Source organism: Equus asinus, chromosome 13, assembly GCF_041296235.1.
Source record: "Equus asinus isolate D_3611 breed Donkey chromosome 13, EquAss-T2T_v2, whole genome shotgun sequence".
Lineage (NCBI taxonomy): Eukaryota > Metazoa > Chordata > Mammalia > Perissodactyla > Equidae > Equus > Equus asinus.
The window spans coordinates 9,626,374-9,641,984 of record NC_091802.1 but is presented as its reverse complement, the minus strand read 5'-3'; the positions used below and the strand labels follow the sequence as shown (position 1 = coordinate 9,641,984).

Sequence of the window (15,611 nt, the reverse complement as noted above, 5' to 3'; positions counted from 1 at the left end):
GCGAAAAGACTGACAATCATTTCCACGGAGCTGCGTTTTTTCCCCCCGAGTTTAACGGTGTCAGATGCAACCAACCTCGTTATTATTCTTTCTTTCAGTTGAGTTGAAAAGTGTCAACCCAAATAGGCCACATTCGCTGTGGGCCCTTGTCCTCCGTAGGACGAATCATGTCTTATAATGATAATTAATAAGAAAGAACATCTGGGTATGGCGATGACTCACTCTTTCGAATGCTTCACAGTCGTGAAGGGGAAAATTATTCATCAGCCCGTGCAGCCTCCAGGGTGCAGGGTCTTGAAGACACCCCCACCCCAACATGCAGTCCCTCGGCTTACGCAATCAATCCAGCAACTAAATGTTACTAACTACCCTTTCCCAAACGTTGTGGAAGATGCAGGCAAGTGTAACACAAGGGACCTGGCTTCTAAAATTTGGAAGATAAGGCACAGACCTACACAGGGAACAAAAGGAATAACTCTACCAGGGAGTCTGTAATAGTGCCAAACGATAAGTCGGCAGACAATAGAGCTTTCAGAATCCAGAGGAGGGCGAGATCGCTTTCCGCTGTGATGGTCCAGGGAGGCTTCTCGGAAGATACAGAATTTGCCTGACAGCAGGGATGAAAAGAAAGGGCTTGACTGGAGCAGAAGAACATTAAGTAAGAAGTAGACTAGGCCTCGATAAGTGATGAGACATGGGGGAAGCGGAAGAAAGTGAAAGTCGATTTTGAAGAGAATGAGAAGCTCGAACCAGTCACCCAGAGACACCCAGCTGTGGGGGAAGCCAGTTTAGGGGGACGTGCTAGAGTTTCTTGGCTACATACCCAAGTTCAAAGGGATCAGTGGGCACCTGAAGCTGGAGCATCCGCATGGAGATGGTGATGAAATCCTACAGATCAATCCAGAGTTCACATAGCTCTGACACTCTGTGGCCCAATCCCTCTCTCCTCCATGCTCTCCATTAGCGCACGCAGCAGCCCAGGGCCCCTCTCCAAGACTCTCAAAGGCAAGAACCAGATCTTCATCCTTTCCCCCTCCAACACAGCCCAGTGCCTCACCCTCACGGGCTACACGATGGAAATGAATGGATGGGAGTTCTGAGAATCAGAGTCACGGACAACAAACGAGGAGGGGATCGTGGGAAGAAATACACAGCTAATAATGTCCACTGAGATACCAAAGAAAATGCTACTTTGGTACAGGACTACAGGAGAGGATGCTTCCCCTGCTAATCTCAGAAAGAAGAATATGGAAGTGAGGGGGACATGGAAATCTGATCATGAGCACACAAGGAGCTGGTGAGTGTGGGGATACCCAGGGAAGGGAGGTAAGAGAGCAAGACAGATGCCGCTATAGAAGAAAGCCAGAAAGAGGACAGGACTGTGAGTAGTGCCTTGTCCCAGGCCAGTTCCTTGCACTCAACATGGTTGTGTCCAAGGCCTCTCATAAGGTTTCTGTGGGGGATCTCGGGAAATGATTCCCAAGATCAAGTGGACATATCAGAAATGGCACCCAGTTGAAAGGCCTCCTAACAGGCCCGATTCTAGACCTATGGATCTCTCAGCTTGGCGTCTCCCAAACGTCAGCCATTCATTTTCCCATGTCGCATCACTGTGCACCAGCTACACCATTATTTATGTAAGTTTTTTTTTTGAACAGACTTATATAGAACTTGAATTTAGCCTGGCCGTAAGCTACAATATCTATGAAACATGTATTTGCTTTGGTTGTTTTATTTTCTATTACACACTAAAATAAATATAACTTAAAAACTGTCATCTCAACATGATCTAAGATTATCTGACATATCCTTAGTTGTAAACTCAGGCCCACTTTGACGAACACAGTTTCAGGCTATGTGGAAAATTACCAGGGAGCACCCACAAAATGGTTTAGCAGGTTCTTTTTTGAATCCCGGAAAACCAAACTTGAATTCTCTACTGACCACATACCCACAACTGCAGGAGTGAGGTCCCCGGTGTGTGCGCAAAGCACCACAACAGCAAAGGGAAATGCAGGGACTACCCATGGTAAGGGGCATCCGACACCTCTGCCAGCTTCCTATTAGAGAGGAAAAGAAAAGGAAGAAAAGAAAGACACACCCAAGCTTCAAAAAAACAAAAATGGTGGACAATCAGAATCTGAGGGAAGAAACTCCAAGAACCATTAGGCCAGTGGAGGAAATGGAGAAAATCTTACAAACAGAGACGAATTGTGAAAGGGGAAACAGCACTTCACACCTTCACCTCGCTCTGTCTCTAACTTGAGATGCACTTGGTACCTACCTCGTTCCCTGCCCCCAATTTGAGATGCAGGATCTGCACTAACCTGGCCGTGGAGCAGCCAGCCCCCTACGGCACGGAAGCTGTGGGAGAACTGCTCTTCCCTCCCCATCACCCATTTCGGCACAGCAATTCCCAGAAAACGAGTGAGCAGGACATATAGGTGGGTGCAGGGGCCTTGGGAGGTGTGCTAACCATTCTAGGAGGCGTGGATCTACAGGTCAAGCCTAGAAAATGCCCAGCAGCAGTGCACGGGGATGGGAGCAGGGGAACAGTGACTTCTCATGCACTCCACCAGTTTGGAAGATCAGAGAGAGCCACGCAGTGGAACAGCAGTACACTAAGTGAGAGCCAATCTGAAAACAAGAACTAGACAGGGAGATGGGTGCATCATTGAACCCACAGGTAAGCAACTGTGAAGGGGATTCAACCTTCCACCAACTGCACACATGCCAAGGCCGGCGACAGACTATGTACATTCTGTCTGTTGGTATATGCAAAGTCTACACTTGTTCAAGAACCAGTAAAGAGGTGGGGGGGGGGGGGGTGGGGGGTGGCGGACATGGAAGAAGAATGAGGAAATGCCACCCTGAAGGCTCAAAGGAAGAGCACATCTCAGATAGTAACTCAGAAGAAAATGTCAGGAAACTGCTAGAATGCAAGTGGTAGCCTCTCTGAAAGAGGAACAGAAAATCATAATGGAAAAAACCAGCCAAAATAGAAAGGGTGGCACAAAGGAGAAAATGGATGTGATAAGGATTATATGAAAATTACTCATTTAAATCACCTTACCAGTTGTGGATAAATAAAAGTACAAAAAGTTAAATCAGTAAAGTGCAGGGTAAATTAAAAGGACCTCTCAAAATTGCAAAGAAAGAAAAGCAAAGAAATAAAGAAGCAATGTATATTTAAGAACTACTCCATTAGAAAAGTCCAGAATAGATTAAAATCAATAATCAATTGCAAAAATAATAAAAGATAATAAAAAATCATGCACACAAACAGGCAAAGAGAGAAGTCCCCAGGAAATCAGTTTTTCCTCAGACCTTTCCTCTATTCGTATTAATGGTTACAGGACACTTCCCACTGGACTAAGAGCTCCCTGAGGTGGGGACCTTGTTTTGCTCACTGCTCACCAGGGCCTGGCACCCTTCTGAAACTGCTAGAAGACAAATTGCATGGAAGTCAAAGTCTCACGGGGCACGGTCATTGTTTTGTTCATTACTGTGGGTGTTCTACAAAGATTTGTTGAACAACGGAACGAACTGAGCTGCAAAGATGAGTTTCTCTCCAAAAAGTCTGAGATCCAGGCCATATACATCTAGCTAAGGTGTATTCACGTTTAGTGTGAAAGAAACAGGAAGGTTCTCTTAAGCACACAAGTGAAGATCCACCCCTGCTCACTTTCCAGGCACTGAGGGATCCATTAAAATTAGGAAGAGGACAGCGGGGCAGCAACCATAGAAATGCATCTGTGAGTCATTTCTTCCTTGGTGCAGACCCACAATTCAGAAATCCAGTGAACTGTGTGCCGTCTGGGATTATCCGGCTCGGGCGTGAAGCTCGGTGCCCTGGTTGTTGCCTTGGACTGTCTTCTGCTTCACTCCCATCCTGGAGCCACGATACAGGTTTCCCTTCAGCATCCTTCAGGGCCAGTACGGACGAAGCCTCCGGCCATGTGTGGGGAGCACTTATAACTGATGCCGCCCTTCTGTCCGAGCACATGCCGACAATGGGGATCCATGGAAGCTTGGGGGACACTGTGCTGAGAGAACCACCAAACAGAAAGTCTTTGTCTCCCCCTCCACCCAAGCAACACTGCGCCGTACAAAGCACCATAGTGGCCACTTTCTCTGCCAAGGAACTTGAGTAATGATTTTCTGCATATTTAAAACTCATATTGAATGAACTAAGTCTTTCCCCCCTAAATCAGGAAAGACTAATAAACCACCCAGTGGCCTATGCTTTCTGTCATCAAAACCCTCTTTTGTATCATCCTCTCTACGAGCTGTTCTTGCTTTAGAAATCAGAGGACGCAGCACGATCTCAACTATGGAAATAATGCCCTCCCACCCCAAATGAAGCAAGCACTAAGGGAGGGCACCCTACAAAGGTCATCATTGTATTGTGGGGTCCCTCTGGCTGTTTCACTTATATTTATTTTATCACACTTTAAAATTTTATGTATTAATTTTAAAAATAAAAAAATTCACTTTTGCCTTGTTTTAAAAATGCGTTTATAAAATTACTTTTACAATCAGAAAAACACTGCCCTCCCCCAAAATCAGCATATACAATTCTAAATTGAGTCCAATATGTAAACAAATATATATAGCAGAAAAGGGAAGAGAATGCTAAATATTTTGATTTCTGCTTTTCTGTATTTTCCAAGTTTTCTATAATGAGTACATCAATTTTAATGCATTTAAAAAAATCTTTAACTTATTCTGTTACGAGCAAATGTATGAATATAGCCTTATTTAAAATATTTAGATAATATTTGCTAATAAAATCCCCCTTGACATATCCCTTCCCACTTGCCATTCTCTATAAAGGGCAGTTTATCAGATTAGGGTTCACTGTGCTATCTTTCAAGTGGTGGGGAGAGTTGGGGGTTTTGTTTTCAAGAAAACGAATTAAATTAAGACCAAACGAGCAACACTAAAAAGCTTTCTGAACCAAGGCAAGGCTGACATAAAAATTAGAGACGGAAGGGACCTTAGAGACCATTTGATCTCGTGTTGCCATTTTACATCTTGGGAAACTGAGGCCCAGAGACAGACAAGGACTGGACGCCAAGTCTCCCCTGTCCCAACGCAGAGTCCCCTCCTTCTCACTCTTTGGCTACCCTAAACCTTGGAAGTGAAGTTGCCGTCATGGCTAGAAAACTGGCTCTGGTCAGATGGCACAGCAGAAGCCAAAGCCCCACTTAGGACAGCTCCCGGGCTGACCCCAACACTGCGCTGTGCAAGGCGACCTTTTCCAACGAGTTCAGCTCTCTGCTCAACCACGAGTCACTTCCCCTCTGTTTGTGGCCAATGAGTCCCCATGAAGGGAGGGGCCCGGGAGGAAACATCTGTGCACACGAGAGGAGTGAAGTCATAAATGCACTTGATTTTCCTGTTGGCAGATCCTCTTCTGCCTCATTTTTTTCCACTCGTTGAAATGCAAAGCTCCATTCCAACAACGGGGACTGGAAGATTCCAGAAACTTCTAGAATCCACAACCTCCACTTTGCAACAGAGATGCTCAAGACAAGGTATGCATGGATGCATTGAGGTGTGGGCAGGGAGAAGACACAGAAGCTACAACCCCATAAACCACTTGATTGCCCACAGACATCCATTTGCTGGTCCCCAAACCCAGCTTCTAGTCTCCAGCCAGGCAGAGAGGAAGTTCAAGCATAGGTTCCACGGCTTCCCAGCCATATAAGCTCACGCAAGTCACTTCACCTCTTTGAACCTCATCTTTTTTATTTTCCACATGTAAAAACAGAAACACTACCGCCTAACTTCACAGAATCCTTGTAAAGATTACCTAAGAGGGCCCAAACGCTGGTTGATACTCTGTAAATATAAGCTTTGCCCCATACCTTCCCATCCCCATTAAGTCACTGAGCAAACCTTTGAGGAAATCCATCAGCTGAGGTCACCAACGCTGAGTCACTCACTCAGGGTGCACCCCTGGGGCTTTCCCCTCCCACAGCCAGAGCGAACCTCTCCAGAATGACACCTTCTAACTTTTCTTACATAGACTGAGCTCATCGAAGGAGAAGAAGGAAGGGAATGAAATGGAATCACTGTGCTCAGTGGGCAAGATTAGAATTTAGAGAACCATCAGAAGGGGCCGGTAAAAACCCATGGAGCCAAGAACACTCGAGTCCACTGGGGCCTCGGGAAAGCGGGCGACCCCCAGCAAACCAGACCAAGAAACACGGGGCCTTGGACGAGAGCGCCACGCCAACCAGTGCAAGGCCCTGGCCACCTGCCTGAAGCCGCCTGCACATGCCTTCATTTGAACTCTGTTGCCATCACCAAGGACACCCAGAGAACACCCCTCACACTTCAAGCTCCTAAAAATGAGACAGGTTGGATAAAAGGACAAAAGGTCAGGTTTCTTTTTTCACCATCATTCGTCCCCAAAGCCGATTCCACTGCCTGTACTTCCACCATCAGATCCTGTCTGTTTATTGTTCTCAGCTGCTGAAGTGCTGGCTATTATGGGCCAGTAACTCGTATATATCATAGCTTATTTGGCCTTGACAAGAACCATGGAAAAGTAGTATTGTTACTTTCCTTGTATAATCGAATAAACCGAGGTCTTATACAAGGTCTTACACCTAACAAGACACAGAACCGGTTTGAACCCGGTATCCCATCTCCAAGGCCGGTGCACTTCCTCCTCACCCCCAGGCGTCCCCCACTCCCCCATCATACTCAGGCTCCTCTGCAGAGGCCAGGGACCCTCCAGGCAAAGGCAAATCCTCCAGGGAGAAGTCACAGTTGAAGCCACGACCAGCCAAGCCCCTGATTGTCAATGTCACCTGGTAACAGCTGATTGCCGGTGGGGAGCTTCATTAACCCGAGGGAGAGGTCAGGGCAGAGAAGGAAACTATCAAGATAAGCGTTTCCAGAGCCAAGAGCCCTGACCAGCACCCACGGGTGAAATGACACTCAAGGAGGATGTCGACTGAGCACCACAAACTGAGTAAGTGTGAGCAGCTTTGTTTGTGAGCTGGCAGAGCTCGGGGCTTTGGCAGGCAGCCCCTGCCCATCCACAGGAAGCCAGAAATAGAGGCAGCAACGAGGCTCGGCCGGGGTACAGCACCCATGTCAGGATGGGGCCCACCTCGCTCTGTCCGGTGGGCCACGCTCCTCACTCCTTGCTGTCTGCTGGGAGAGGCAGCCCCCCACCCCCGCCCTCCCTCCCTCCCTCCCACGTGGGCTGGTCCGCCCCTCACCTCCGTGGCTGCCCTTGTTTGTGGCCTATGATGAGCCGTCCTCATCTCCTGCTCCTCTGAGCTCCCGAGAACCAGAACAGTGTCTTACTCAAATCTGTCCCCAGACACAGAAAACATCCCCAATAAACACGTGTTGAATTGAGGGCGTTCCCCCGAGTCTCTGAGCAGGCTCTGTAAGCCCACCTAGAAAGTGGGTGTCTTACTTTCCAGGAGTCACCTGGGCACCAAGGTGAGGAAAAGGAAGATGGGGAGACAGGAGGTAGCGGCAGAAACGCTGCCCCGTGTGTTTATCTGTTTCACACTAGGAGGGCCTGACGCACTGCAACACTGTAGGGAACTCCATACCACAAACGAACTGAACGGGCCTGGGGGAAAAGGTCATCAATGGCTCGGCCATGGGCTCTGAAACAAGCCTCTCGGGCCTCGGCCCTCCAAGTAGAAACATTCAGAAAAGACCGACTCTCTCGGCTCAGTTAAACCGTCCACTAAAGTAATCATTACGCCTTGAGACAGACACAAAGCAGGCAGAGGTCAAGTGATCACCTCTGACAACAGCAGTCTGAGTCACCAATGCTAGATATGAAATGTACACATGTGACTGGCTCTTACCCATACATTTTTAAAGAACTAGAATATTATTTTCACCTAAGGACTCCAGCACATGAATGCCTGGTCACCTTCAATAAGCCTGAGCAGCCAACCGATCTCTCTCAACGTGATTCAATGCCCTGGGCTTATCTGCTAGGGTCACACGCTCGCTGCTTCTCCCTTGGGAGACAGCCCAGCGACCATCCATCTCTCCAGGACAGTGGAAGGCACCAGGGCTTGTTCACCACTGTTGCACTGATATGCCGCACAGACAGAAGTGTTGCAAAGCCGGTGGCTGGACAAAAAGAGACGGGGATTTGCTGGGATCCCCAAAAACTGGAAGGACTCCTCCAGCCCTCAAAGCACACGTGGAACTCTGCCTGGAGTAATGGGGGGGTGAAACCTCTGACTCCGTCTCTTCAGCTGGGGATCCCTGCCTCTCCTCCCCTCTGGGCCTTCAAAGGACGGAAAGTGACAACAACACGTACAGGCACCCTATCCATGCTCTGGGCCTCAGAGCAGTTGTTCTCAACCCTCAGCTCTTCCAGCTGCATCAGAAGGGCCGTTGGAACACAGACTGCTGGCCCCATCCTCCGAGTTTCTGCATCAGTAGGTCTGGGTGGTGCCCATTCATCTGTATTTCTAGCAAGTTCCCAAGTGATGCTGCTGCTGCTGGTGCAGGCATCATACTTTGAGAACCTCTGATTTCGAGAAAAGAATGAGCCTGTTCTAAGTTTACCTCTACCCCTGGAAAGCTAATCTTTAAGACACTCATAAATTCACTTTCAGAAAGAAAGAGACATTTTAACATCTTCTTGAAAAACGTGGCCCTCTTATTTTCCCTCTTTCCATAGACACGGGCTCAAGATATATTTCACATTTCCCTAACCATAAGAAAACATCAAAAATCAAATGAATAATGGCAACTGTTCCATTATTGGTCTCAGTGCTGGTGAACAGCAGGGATGGGTGGGGACTGTGGCAAACTGGAGAACCCGCCACTCATCATCAGCATATTGTTGCCATGCAGGATGACAGGCTCTGTGTTGCCAAAGCTACTCATTTTTGCAAGAGAAGCAGGATATCTGAATTTTTAATGTGAAATCTGCTGATTTTTAGATGTTGGCAACCAACTCAAAAATTTTTAAATGAAACCATGGGCAAAAATGAAAACAAAACAACAACAAAAAAACCCCACAGTTCTGCACTTGATTTTGCCCATCGGCTACCAGTGTGCAACTCCTGGTTTTAATTGTTGGGCATCTGCATAAGCAGTCATTTGAAGACAGGGCTGTCTAATTTTAAGTAATTGAATACCGCCATCCTAAACTAAGAGTATGAATTAGCACTTCCACCCTATACTAAGCATCCTTTTAGCCGAGACCTCTTACTACCAATATCTCCTGGTGGTTGCAGCTGGATGCCAGCTATCAGTGCACACTTCCCAAGGGCTGCAAACGTATGGCTGACTCCCTCTCACCCCAGAGCCATGCCACCCAGCCTAGGTCTAACTTTCCTTGGAAGGAAGGCATAGGACAAGGTTTCTGCAGCAGAAGTTTCCCTGGAAAGTCTGTCCTACTCTGTCTAGGGAAAAGTGGCACCCCATCAGCTGATGAGAGGGTTCAGAAGGGGAGGAGGCGAGTGAAGAAGCTGAAACAGCTTAAGGAGTGAGGCCTGTACCACCAGCTGCGGAGGGAGGCAGAGACAGTGGTCAGAGGCAAAGCTGGGCACGGAGCAGTCTGAGTGAGCGAAGATCAGGGATCCAGGAACTGAGGAGAAAGTGAGCCAGGCATGGCAGCCCCATTGAGGACAAATGCACATCCACGGGGTCTAACAGTGAGATGACACTGTTGCCACAGTGAGCAGAGAGATTTCCCCGGGGCGGCAAGAACGGGTGGCAGGAAGCCAGCACCCTCGAGAGGACCACAGTGCCTGGTGGGAAGGAAGCTTGGCTCCACCCCTCGTGGGAAGAGCAGGGGATCCAAACCTGCAGAGCTCAGGTGGGGTGGGGCCTGGAGACGTGTGTGCCGGGCCACTGGGAAGAGTGCGGGGTGAGGGAGCAGCTGCCGCCGGAATCGCAGGCCTGCTTCTCAACCTGCCTACGGGGAGCTCTCCTCCTGCCTGCAGGTCCTGGGAGAAGGGGCTGCCTGCCCCTTCTGGTCCCCAGACCTCACGCTTCCCCAGTGGTCTGCTCCTCGCCGTCTGTACTGCACGCTGCACACATCAGCTCCTCAAAATGCGGCTTGCATGGGGCTCTCTCCCGCTGAGAACTCCTCCCTTCTCCTTCCCAGTTTTCCAGGTTTTCCTTGGAAAGGAGATCCCATCCTTGGAAAGGAGATCCCAACCATGAACAGGAGAGAGAGTTCAGGCTCACTAGGCCACCACTCAAGGTCAGCAGCTTCCACACTTTCTTTTTGAAAGTCTGACCCACATTAAAAAAGCACATTTTACTTCATGACTCAATACACACACAAAGCAAAAGTTTCATGGGGCGATACTTGCCTTAAACCACATGCAATGCACTCTGATATTCCCCATTCTACTTTTTACGCTGGCTAACGCCGATTATATATGTTGTGGGCTTGTGACTCACGGTTCAAAAAACACTGCTTTAGCTGGTCCCGATCCCCTTTGTTAAAGATTTTATTTTCCCTTTTTCTCCCCAAAGCTCCCCAGTACATAGTTGTTTATTTTTAGTTGTGGGTCCTTCTAGTTGTGGTATGCAGGACGCCACCTCAGCATGGCTTGACGAGCGGTGCCAGGTCCGCGATCCAAACTGGCGAAACCCTGGGCTGCCAAAGTGGAGCGCACGAACTTAACCACTTGGCCACAGGGCCGGCCCCTTATAATTTCTTTCTTTCTTCCTTTCTTTTATTTGAGGAAGATTAGCCCTGAGCTAACATCTGCTGCCAATCCTCCTCTTTTTGCTGAGGAAGACTGGCCCTGAGCTAACATCGGTGCCCATCCTCCTTTACTTTACATGTGAGATGCCTACCACAGCATGGCTTGCCGAGCGGTGCATAAGCCTACACCCAGGATCCGACCCGGCAGACCCTGGGCCACCGAAGCAGAACATGCGAACTTAACTGCTGCGCCACCAGGCTGACTGCACCCCCCCATCTCCTTTTTTCAGAATCCCCTCCTTTACCTCCCTTTCAAGGAATTAGAATAAAAGGTTCCTTCACTCCCCTGTTCTTGACCCATCCAGGCAGAGATGAATGCTCCTAATTCTGAATCTCCCAGCTCATGAGGCTCTACACCACTCACAGGCACTCAGATTATAATCGTGCAAATTTTCTCCCTCCAAGAACTGGGTCCAAGTCTTTGGATGCAGTGCACTTAAAATGTTTGTCGGATAATGTGATAGGAGAGAAGCCTGAACAAGATTTTCAACAGCGATAAAATCATACTGCGTTCCACAGCACACCAAGAAACCCAGTCTTCAAAGAACCCCTCTGTCGCTGGTGGCACCTTCTCTCCCACAGGGGACGGGAGCTGTGCCCTGACACTCAGGGGACAGCTTACGGCTTCCAAACATCTCCGCCCTCCGACACATTACACCCCCACGCAGGGCTGGAACGCAGTCCTGGACAGGTTCACACTGGCAGGGACGCTGATTCCGCACCCCTAGTGCTTAGGTGGGGAAATCCAGCCCCAGAAAAGTTGACACAACTGTCACACAGGAAGAGGCTGAATCCACATGAATCCCAGTTTTCTAGCCTCCAACCTCCACGCTCTTTCCAGAAGCCTAAGTAGCTGCTAATCCCGTTACATAATCATGTCTTCGTTACATGTCCCCCAACTTGTGACATGAGAAAGGAACACCCTCAAGCTGTCCTGACCTTGAGACAGACCCTGCACATGTGCAGCACACGTGCGTGAGTCAGGAGATCCTGCGGACCTGACTCCTGTCCCTCTTTCTCCCTGACTGGCTGTGTGACATCTTGCAGAGCACAGCACCTCTCTGGGCTTCTCCCTCATTTAGAACCCAAGGAAGCTATACCTGCCGACCCCAAGGTCCCTTCCAGGCTTCCCTTGAGGACTCCACCTGCACCATTTGGAGCCATTTGGCCCTGACAGGGACTGGCCACATTCGAGAACTAAGAAAAAACAAAATGGAGTTGGCGAGGATCCAGAACAGCGCACTGAGGTAAGTCAAAGGAAACAAGAAAAACTCACTTTCCACTGAGTGCCCCTCAGACACCACCCCTGCCCCAGGGGTCTGCTCTTCTTCCCAGAGCCTTGGGTCCCTGTGTGGCCCAGACTCACTGAAGGCCTCAGGAGGGGAGACAGGTGCGGAAACAGAAGAATCTCCCGGGCCCCTCCAAAGCAGAGCCAAGCCCCGGCCAGGCAGGAGGCCAGCTGAGGACAGCTTCCCTGTGGCAGGAGTGGCCGGGCCTGGCTCCCGCCCGGCTCCAGTGGGCTCCAATGAGCTTCGAGCACCTGCCCCGAAGATAACCAGCACTGCCCCAGGTTCCGACTCACCTCAACCCCGCAGGCCCTCCTCTTGTAAATCTGACACGCTGGTCATTTTCTGCCACCGTCTCCACATCCGCTGCTTCCCCGTGGCATCAGCTAATTCACCGTGCAAAGCAGCATTTATATATAGAAAGTTGCAGCCACGCAGGTTAGCATTAAAATAGAGACTTGACGTTGCCGTGGCAACCAAACAAATGATATTCAAAATGAAAGAGAAGTATTCTGCAATCGAAAAAGCATGTCCACAGCCTTCCAGGGCAGCTGCACCCCGTTCCCCCGAGGGCGGGTGGGACACCGGAGAAGGGACCTTCCCTCCCACAAAACTCCTCCTCCCCATTAAGTCAACTGCTCTGGTTTCAGCTGTGGCCACGGCCCCTGCACAAGCTCCTTCTGAAAGCCAGCTCCCTCCCAGAGCAGGGCCAGGCCAAGACACTGAGGGAGGAGGAGGATCCTGACCAGGTGTGTCAATCTGCAAAACCACCTCTCTTCAGGCACCAAGGGGAGGCAGCCTGTGGCCCTGGTACCATTACCAAAGATGCTTCTGGAAATGAAGTTGGCTTTTGCCCCTGCCCACCACAGGCAAAGGATCAAGAGGCATCAGTGAGCTGTGTGACGTTTGGCAGCCTGCTCCACCTCTCTGAGCTTCAACCTAAAAATAAGGGGACCCAGGGGATGCAGAAGTGGCCCGGAGCCTTCCATCTCTGATTCCAGGACGTGCATTTTTTTTCTCCTTTGTCGCCTCCTTTTTTGACTTTTTTCTTGTTTCCCTGGTCCCTGGGCATATGCCTTAGCCCCTCCACACATGTCCTGATATTGCTGGCGCCCCTAATCACATGCAGAAGCCACTGCTTCCTAGCTCTGGTTCCACACAGCCACCACCCAGAATGTTCACAGCCTTCAAGGCAAAGGGTCTGGATTCAAATATTCGAGGAGCCACCAAAAGGCTGGGGGCGGCCCTGGGCAACTCTCTGAGCCTTTCTGAGGCTCATTTACACATTCTGAACTCAAGCAGGATCTAGAATGACTAAAATTTAAAAGACTGACAACACCAATTGTCAGCAAGGACACAGAGAAACCGGAATTCTCATACACTCCTGGTGGGAATGCAAAACGGTACAGCCACTCCGGGGAGCAGTTCAGCAGTTTCCTATAAAGTCAAACACACACACACCATACGACCCAGAAACCCCACTCCTAGGTATTTACCCAGGAGAAGTGAAAACATATGTCCACACACAGTCTTATACGTGACTGCTCACGGTAGCTTGATTCATAACAATCCCCCAAACTGGAAACAATCGAGAAAGATCTCACTGGGGACTAATGAACAACGATGGTACATCCATACAATGGAATACTACCTCCCAATACAAAGGAACGAATCAGTGATATATGCAACAACCGGATTCATCTCCCAGGTATTATGCTGAGAAGCCAGTCTCAAAAGGTTACATATGGTATGACTTCATTTACACAACATTCTCAGAAAGGCAGCACTATACGGATGGGGGACAACCCAGGAGGGGTTGAGTGGGGGAGGGTATGAATGCAGAGGGAGAGCACGAGGGCAGGTCTCGGCGTGATGGAACCATTCTCCGTCCTGGTTGAGGTGGTCACGGTTACGTAAATCTATAATATGTGTCAAAATTCAATGACCCGTACACCCCAAAAAAGTCAATTTTACTGTATGACAACTGAAAAAATAAAATAAATGCTACTTTCACCTTGAAGAAGAAAAAAATCACAGAGGATAACACTTTCTCTCCATAGGATTATTCAGATCAAACCGTGGGGTCTTCACACATAAACTGTAAGGTCCTGCAAACTACTAGTCATTAGCACCATTTTTAATTACAAACATCCTCTTCTTGGTCTACACCAGTGGTTCTCAACTGTGGGCCAGCAGCATCAGCAGCATCTGGGAATTTGTTTGAGAATACAAACTCTCGGGCCTCAGCCCAGCCGTCCTGAGTCAGAAACTCTGGGGGTAGGGCCCTCCAATGTGTTTGAACAAGCCCTCCAGGTGCGTGGGTCTAATGCAGGCTGAAATTTGGGGACCCCTGGTCTCTCTACACACCAATTAGACCCAGCTAGGCCAGCCCTTCATGGAATTGTCTGACCCATGTCCCTTTCATATAAAAAAGACACAGATTCAGATGGTATGTTTTTCCATATCCAACTTGCTCACTGACTCTTCCTTTCTTTCCTTCTCTCCTGATCTCTGCCTTTAGTCTGCCCCAAGCATGGCCAGCTGTTGCCCTGCAGGGAGGAGTCAAAGGCCACAGCTCCAGCTGCCCACCCCAAGGCAGCAGGTGACATGGAACCACCTGCTATGTCAGCCAGGACACCTGGAATGAGGTATCACTGTGACCTAAGCTGAGGACCCAGCAGGCGCCCTTGGCTGCACAAATCCATGCCTCCCTTCTGACCCAGCCCGGCTCCTGGGCCAGCACCAGAACCAAGTGTGCCAGTCCACTTCCCACTCTCAACTCCTGGAGTGCTTCTTGAATCAAATGGGAACCTCCTGGTTGTCCCAATGAACCCTGGAAAAGCACAACTTCCTACTCACCCCAGAACAACGACTTCAAAGCCGCTTTGCATGGTTTCTGGCTCCACAGCCACCCAGAGATGACAGATCACAAAGAAGAAATCAGAACCACGTGGGTTTCGTATTCGGCAAAAGAAACAGGATCTCAGCATCGCGGTTGGGTCCAAGAAACCCAGGGGGTTGTGTGTTTGGCCCAGAGCCTGGGCTTGGTGGCCCCCAGCACAGGCTGGGCTCCCCGGCCTCTCCTTCCCACCCACGACTCCCACAAACAGTGCTGGCAGCGCCCGGCATGCTGCCCCTCCTGGCCGAGATCTCTGCGAGCAGTGCTGCTTTGGCTGCCAGACAGTGTTTTATTGAGTTTTTATATTCTCTTTTATGGTGCAGCTTCTTTTCTAGTTTCGTCCAAATACCACAAGCACCGACAGGAATACTGTGCCATTAATGACAGAGTGACAGCTCCAGGAGCCTCTGGGAGGGGACCCGGGGGGAGCAGCTGTGGCACCCCCTCCCTCTTACACCACTGGTTCCTTCCTCCCAGAGCCAACCATGCTGCATGTACCGCTCCCAACTTCATTCTCATAGCAGAACAGAGACACTCTTTCTTCTCCCAGTTTCTAGGGAAACAATATGGAGCTCCACACAGCCAATGTTTCTGAACCAGGGGCGACTTGGCCCCACAGGGGACATCTGGAGACATTTACTGGTTGTGACGATGGGGGTGGGAGAGATGGGCAGGTGTATCAGTTCTGTAACAA

The 15,611-nt window shown here is 49.6% G+C and overlaps 1 protein-coding gene across 12 annotated transcripts in view; it reads right to left on the bottom strand.

Annotated features, from left to right (window-relative positions):
- The window catches only part of GAS7 (growth arrest specific 7), a 218,138-nt gene that overhangs the window by 104,572 nt on the left and 97,955 nt on the right, over positions 1-15,611 (bottom strand). Inside the window, exon 1 of one of the 12 annotated variants that reach the window (XM_070482332.1) lies at positions 12,315-12,597. The exons of 10 other annotated variants lie outside the window; for them this stretch is intronic. The gene's annotated coding sequence lies outside the window, so the exon portion shown is untranslated. Of the gene's footprint in view, positions 1-12,314; positions 12,598-15,611 lie in introns of those variants that run through there. One more of the 12 variants, XM_014864147.3, reaches the window with a different exon arrangement.